This window comes from Prosopis cineraria, unplaced genomic scaffold (genome assembly GCF_029017545.1).
Source record: "Prosopis cineraria cultivar Desert tree isolate PC_DT_omini unplaced genomic scaffold, ASM2901754v1 PC5, whole genome shotgun sequence".
In the NCBI taxonomy this organism is placed as follows: domain Eukaryota; kingdom Viridiplantae; phylum Streptophyta; class Magnoliopsida; order Fabales; family Fabaceae; genus Prosopis; species Prosopis cineraria.
Window position 1 is genome coordinate 13118540 of NW_026555336.1, and position 6000 is coordinate 13124539.

A 6000-nucleotide genomic window follows, 5' to 3' on the forward strand; every position below is an offset into this window, starting at 1 on the left:
CAGAGTGTGGGTAGCTAATTATAGTCTAAAAGTGCAATTATTAGAGTTGTAAATTAATGCGTAATATCTAATCTTATAGATTAATTGTTGTTTGGATTCTTTTTGAGCTAGTAGATGCTAGAGGAGTTGTTGCCATGGGTAATCCTTTTTGTGACAAAAGAGTTGAGATAACTAAATGATTAAATCCTTTACTTGCTTGTTTGGTTAGTTGTGAGTTTCTAAGAAATGATATTCTTATATTTTATTATGCCATGTATATATAGTATGTTTGTAATTCGAAAACCTATGTGATATAGGAATCATTTGAAGATAAGTTTTTCTTGTGAGATTTCTATATGCTTGTGAAAACGATTTTATGATTATAAATGTTAATATGTGACCTTAAACATGATGTGATATATTGCAAATGAGAGTTGGGATCTATGTATGCCTTGTAGTAATGCATATATGAGCATGGTCATTATTAGAGGGTGGGAATTTACCTTAAGGGAATAGAGTTGTATGAAATCCATATGGTACGTACTTGTACCTTGGGTGGCCTCGATGCTCAGTTTTTGCTTAGAAGTCCTAGTACTACTATTGAGGTAGATTGGGCATACGATAGCCCAAGTATTCGAAAAGGGAAAATTTGTAGTATAAGAATGGGTGAAGGTGCCTTTAACTAGGGGTGAAGGTGCCTTTAACTAGTCTACTTTCCTTGGACCAGTCTAGTCACATAGACTTGGCTCTATTGAATTATTAGTCCATAGATTCAATCAAAGGTAATGCGAAGGATAAAAGGCAATTGAGATTGATCACGTATTGTTTAAGTGAGCAATATCATTTGGTTGTACTCTCTGTGATTTCTTGTTTCTTTTCCCACTTCACATGCTTATTTACTTTCTTAATATGCTTGTAGATAGATTAGATTATTTGGTTACTAAGATATTGTTCTCACTCTTATGGTTACAATTTTACAAGTAAGTGCTCCTCTAGGGGAAAAAGGAAGGAAGTAGCTGCCAAAGAGTAGGAGTGTTATTATTTATATAACCCACTTCTTTTGGTTATGTGTAATTATATATATATATATATATGTCATTGCCAACTTAGGACATGTATGCTTTTAGGCTGTACTTGCATGAAAATTAGGATGTGATTTTGGTGTATTTCAACCTAGAATGACGCGTATGTGATGGAATGGTTGTAAGAAGCTAAAATACTAGTACAAATGCATAGTATTTTAAATATGTTTTTTGTTGTTGGCTATAGGAATGCTAAGTTGAACTCATGCTATTTCCCTTGGCATTAATGTCATTTAAAGAGGTTTTTGATGGTTACCTTGTGAATGGTGTAATGTTCACCCAGGACAACACTCTTATACGCCATTATGATAACCAAAATTAAATAAAATCCTAAGCAAAAGTTATCACAACTCAAGGATTTAAAAGGTAATTAGAAAAATAATGGGATTTTAAGAAAGCCCTTTTTAAAATATTATTTGAGCTCAAATTATAGTTTTATAATCAATCAAATACGATAACAAAAGCATGAAAACTATAAGTATATGAAAATAAGATTATATAATTTAGAATTTTTTTAAATTGACCAGTGTGTCATGGCACAGCCCATATTAATTGTGGTGGATAGCACAAAGGGACAAGTCCCTAAAGGGCATTTATATTGCAGTGCGCACTGACTGTCATGACAACAAATTGTTGTCATGACAGCACTTCAAACTTCTGGAGCACATCATTTCGCCATCCGACGTCCAATTTGGGCGGTTCAAGTGTTCACATGAAGCTCTTTGAGCCTTTTAGCTAATGGCACCACTTCATACTCAAATAATCATTCATTGAAAATGCAGATACTTGAATCCAAAATGGTTTGTTTTCACCTCAAAATACTTTCAAATGTGTCTAAAACACACTATCAAATCTCATTAGCTTCGGAATCACTTTGACATCTCAAATAGACTACACAAAACATGACAAGTCAATCATATCATATAAATAAGCACTCATTCTCAAAATGACCACCAAATCCCCAATACACAATAACATAAGGGAGTGGATAAAACTTAACAAAATACCGTTTTGGTCATTTTGACATATGAATCGTTACAATTATATCACTTGTACTAATATCTTGATTGAGTACACTCATTCAATCAAAATACTACAGACTTAGGCCAAGATATGCACACATTCTACAAATCCTCATACAAGTGATTACAAAAACAAATGAAATGCTCTAAGTTGGCATTATAATATAGCATATTCATTACAACTTAAAAAGAGGAAAGGGAAGAGCTACACAACAATGCTTTTTACTCTTCAGTCACCCCTTCTTTCCCCTTGCCCCTATTGGAACCCTCACCTGTAAAATATAATCACAGGGTAAGATAAACATTTCAGTAACAGAATAATTCGCTACTATTAGTTAACATGCATAACCATATGGGGGTAAAGCTATTAAGAATTAAAACATACTATTAACATATTACAATATAAAATTTTTTATAGTAAATGTATATTGTCATTTTAGAAAATTCAACAATTACTTTCCATAAACACAAGTCATTTACCACTAGCATGATTATTCTACCATCTAAGCCTCCATATCAGCTTGACTGAAACCATAGGCTCTTGGACCAAGTGCGTATTTACAATAGTTTGAGCTCACCTTTAGTGGTAGGATCACCCAGTTAAAGGTGTACTATCTCACTTTCAAACTATGGTCTCCCCTTATCGCAACGAATTGGGGTATCATTACTCCAACACCGCATCACTGTTGCTAAGCAGCATCACTCTTAAATGCCAATAACAAAGGTTTTAGTAAAGATAAAGAAATAAAATGCCAAACTACTATCCAATCATTCATACTTTATCATAAAAGGAGGATGTCATCTAAATGTAAATGATTAAAAGTAGGCAATAATTTGTAAAAATTGCAACAGTAACATTTCAATATCTACAAAGTCAAGACAATAAAAGTAGTAGGATACATTATCAATCTAAGAGTTTATAGCACATCAATTTATGCTTCAATATTGTTTAGACTTAATCATGTTACACTAAGGACTACCAAATATTTAATCTTCAAGTGAGAAGAACTTGTTTTACTAAAAAAAGTGAGAACTTGTCTTCTAAATTTTTTTTGACCCCTTCCCCTAGGTTTGCCCTATCCCTCCCCTATCATCATTCATCCACACAATCTCATTGATTATTGAATTTTAGATACACAAGAACAATAATGGAAACAATTTGCCTTCCAAGTACTGACATAATAATTGAATTCTTGGAAAAAAGAAATTCCTTATGATGTGAAGAAAATTAGCGAAATGATAAATATCTAGTCCATATATATTAGAAGAGGGAAAATACCTACTTTACTATCTATTATACATGCATAGATGACATAGACATTAGTCCACAACATACATACTATATAAATTTTAGAAAAATCATCAATCATAAAGGCCATAGATTTTTTTTTTAGAAAGGAAGTAATTATCAAGTTGCATACCTTTTGATTGAGGCTTTCAACCCCATATCTAATGTAGCCACAAGCACTACTCAAACCTTCTTGTCAAATAAATTAAATCTTGCATATAAAAATACTTTTTTGATCCATTATTGAGAAAAAATCCCCCTATTACTCCTACATAATAGTTCCAAGTTTTGTTGTTAGCAAACACAATGCATTCATAATTCAACACCACCTAAAATAGAAAGAAACACAAAAGAGATAGCATGGATCATAAATAACACCTGAGAAAATGAATTACTAAATATATGCCATAGGACAACCTACATATGCATACAAACTCAAAATGAAAAAAAGAAACCCAAAAAAGAAAATGAGAAGAATTAAATGTTGTGATCAATCATACAAAATCAATAAAGCTAAAATTATTCATCAAGGATTCTTCAAATAAAAAATAGTAAATAGCGCACACACATATATATATATATATATAGACTCTAAAACCTAGAACTTATAGAACAATTGTCAAACTAGAAGAAGAAGAAGAAGAAGACGTTTACAAGAATAAGACAAGTCTATTTAGGTGAAGGTTCTAACTAGAGAGAGGCCTTTGAACAGCAAGACTAGTGGCAATGTAGATGAGCAACAACAAGGTGACGTCGACGATAGTGGTAAGGTGACAAAAGGACAGTGAACAATGATGGAGTAGAGAGAGCAATGCAAAGCAATGGGAGCTTCTAGAAGGTTGAAAGAAGAGCAGATCTAAAAACTAGGGCAAAGAAAAACTTGAAAGGAAAAAACACTATAGCATTCAGAGAAGGCACACAGGGTTTGGAAGAAAAAGATGTGATTATGAATTGCAAAATAATAAACTTAATTAATTTATTTGATTGTTGAATATTTTAACAGTCAAATAAATTTCTTGTTAATTTTTTTGTGCCTAAAGGATGACGGTTGTTATATATAATTGCTAAATTTATTATCTAATATTTAACAGTTTTATAAATAACCATTAAATATGTATTTTATCAATCTTCGCCTTAATTTATATGATATTTTTTAATTTAAGCATCAAATATTAAGTGTCAAATATGATCATTTTTGTAGTAGTGTCTATTTTATTGGGAAAAGTTTTAAAGCATCAAAATTGTATTAACACCCAATTCACCCCCTCTTGGGTTTATTGCCATATATAACAAAACACTGTTTGAAGGGGTCTTCTAGGGATTCCAATCTCTAAACTACTTTTTTGTCTTTAAATTTTAACCATTTATATTATGGTAATTTAACATAAGGATTTATCATATCTTATTGTCATGATGGAGTGTTGTTTGGTGTGTCTTAGTAATGTTAAAGAGGATATTACAATTTGGTATCAGTTTCAAGAGTTTTGAGGATGATATTCCTTAGATTGTGTTGCTTGCATTCAACATGTAGAAGTTAACACATTATATATATATATATATTAATTATATATGTATATATATTTAAATTATTAGCACCAAAAAATATGGTTACAGTCTTTTATGTCACTCTGTGTGGGCCTCACGCATATGTCACATTAGTATATAATGGAAAAATTAATAGTTCATTAATAGAGGGGGTTTTTTACTCCTCAAAAAAATAGTTCAGGGGTAAAATTGCCCTATTTAAGAGTATAAGGTGCCTAATGCTCCTAAAAAAATAAGTACAGGAGCAAAATTAGATCTTAACATATATATATATATATATATATATTTGCTACACATTGTCTTGCCTTTGCATAGTTTTGTTTAACTTGTATACTTACCTTTTCTGTGGCTACTTCCATCCTTAGGAGAGAAGAATAGAGAGAAGGTGATTTGCTAGATCTACTACTATCAGCAATCCACCTCCCTTCGATAGGAGTATGAAGGAGGGTGAAGTAGAGGATTGGATTGAGCATCTTGAGACCACCTTCAAGTTGGTTTCATGTTCAGTAAAGCAAAAGGTAACCTCTATATCATTTGTAAAGGAGCCTAAGCATTGATAAAATTCAGTGACACTAACAAATAGGTGGGTCCCATTAGACTTGGGATAAATTTAAGGAATGATTCTTCAAATACTACTTCCCAATTACCTTTAAAGCTGAAGAGGAGGCAAAATTTCATGAGTTGAAGGAAGGGAGTATGGCTGAGGAAATCTTCGTCACCAAGTTCAATCAACTGCCAAAATACTCTACCTATCTTCAAGCAAAGAATGACTCTAGTGTGATAATAGAGAGGTTATTAGAGAAGATAGACCAAAATATCACTAACAATTTTCTTTATTAGGAATCATATCTTTGATGAGATGTGTAACAAGCTGATGATTATAGCCAAGAGAGCTAGAGAGATAAAGGTGAAGAGGCGAGGGGATAGCTAAAGGTGGTTTTTTCAGTCACTTGGCCCCATGGGCAGAATCAGTAAGAATTCTATTTTTAGCTTCGGCTATTTTGGAAGCTTTAAGGAAGACCTTTTAGAAGGCATCACAATATAGGGTTTTTTCTAGAGGAGCAATGGCCTAAAGAAAGTGCTT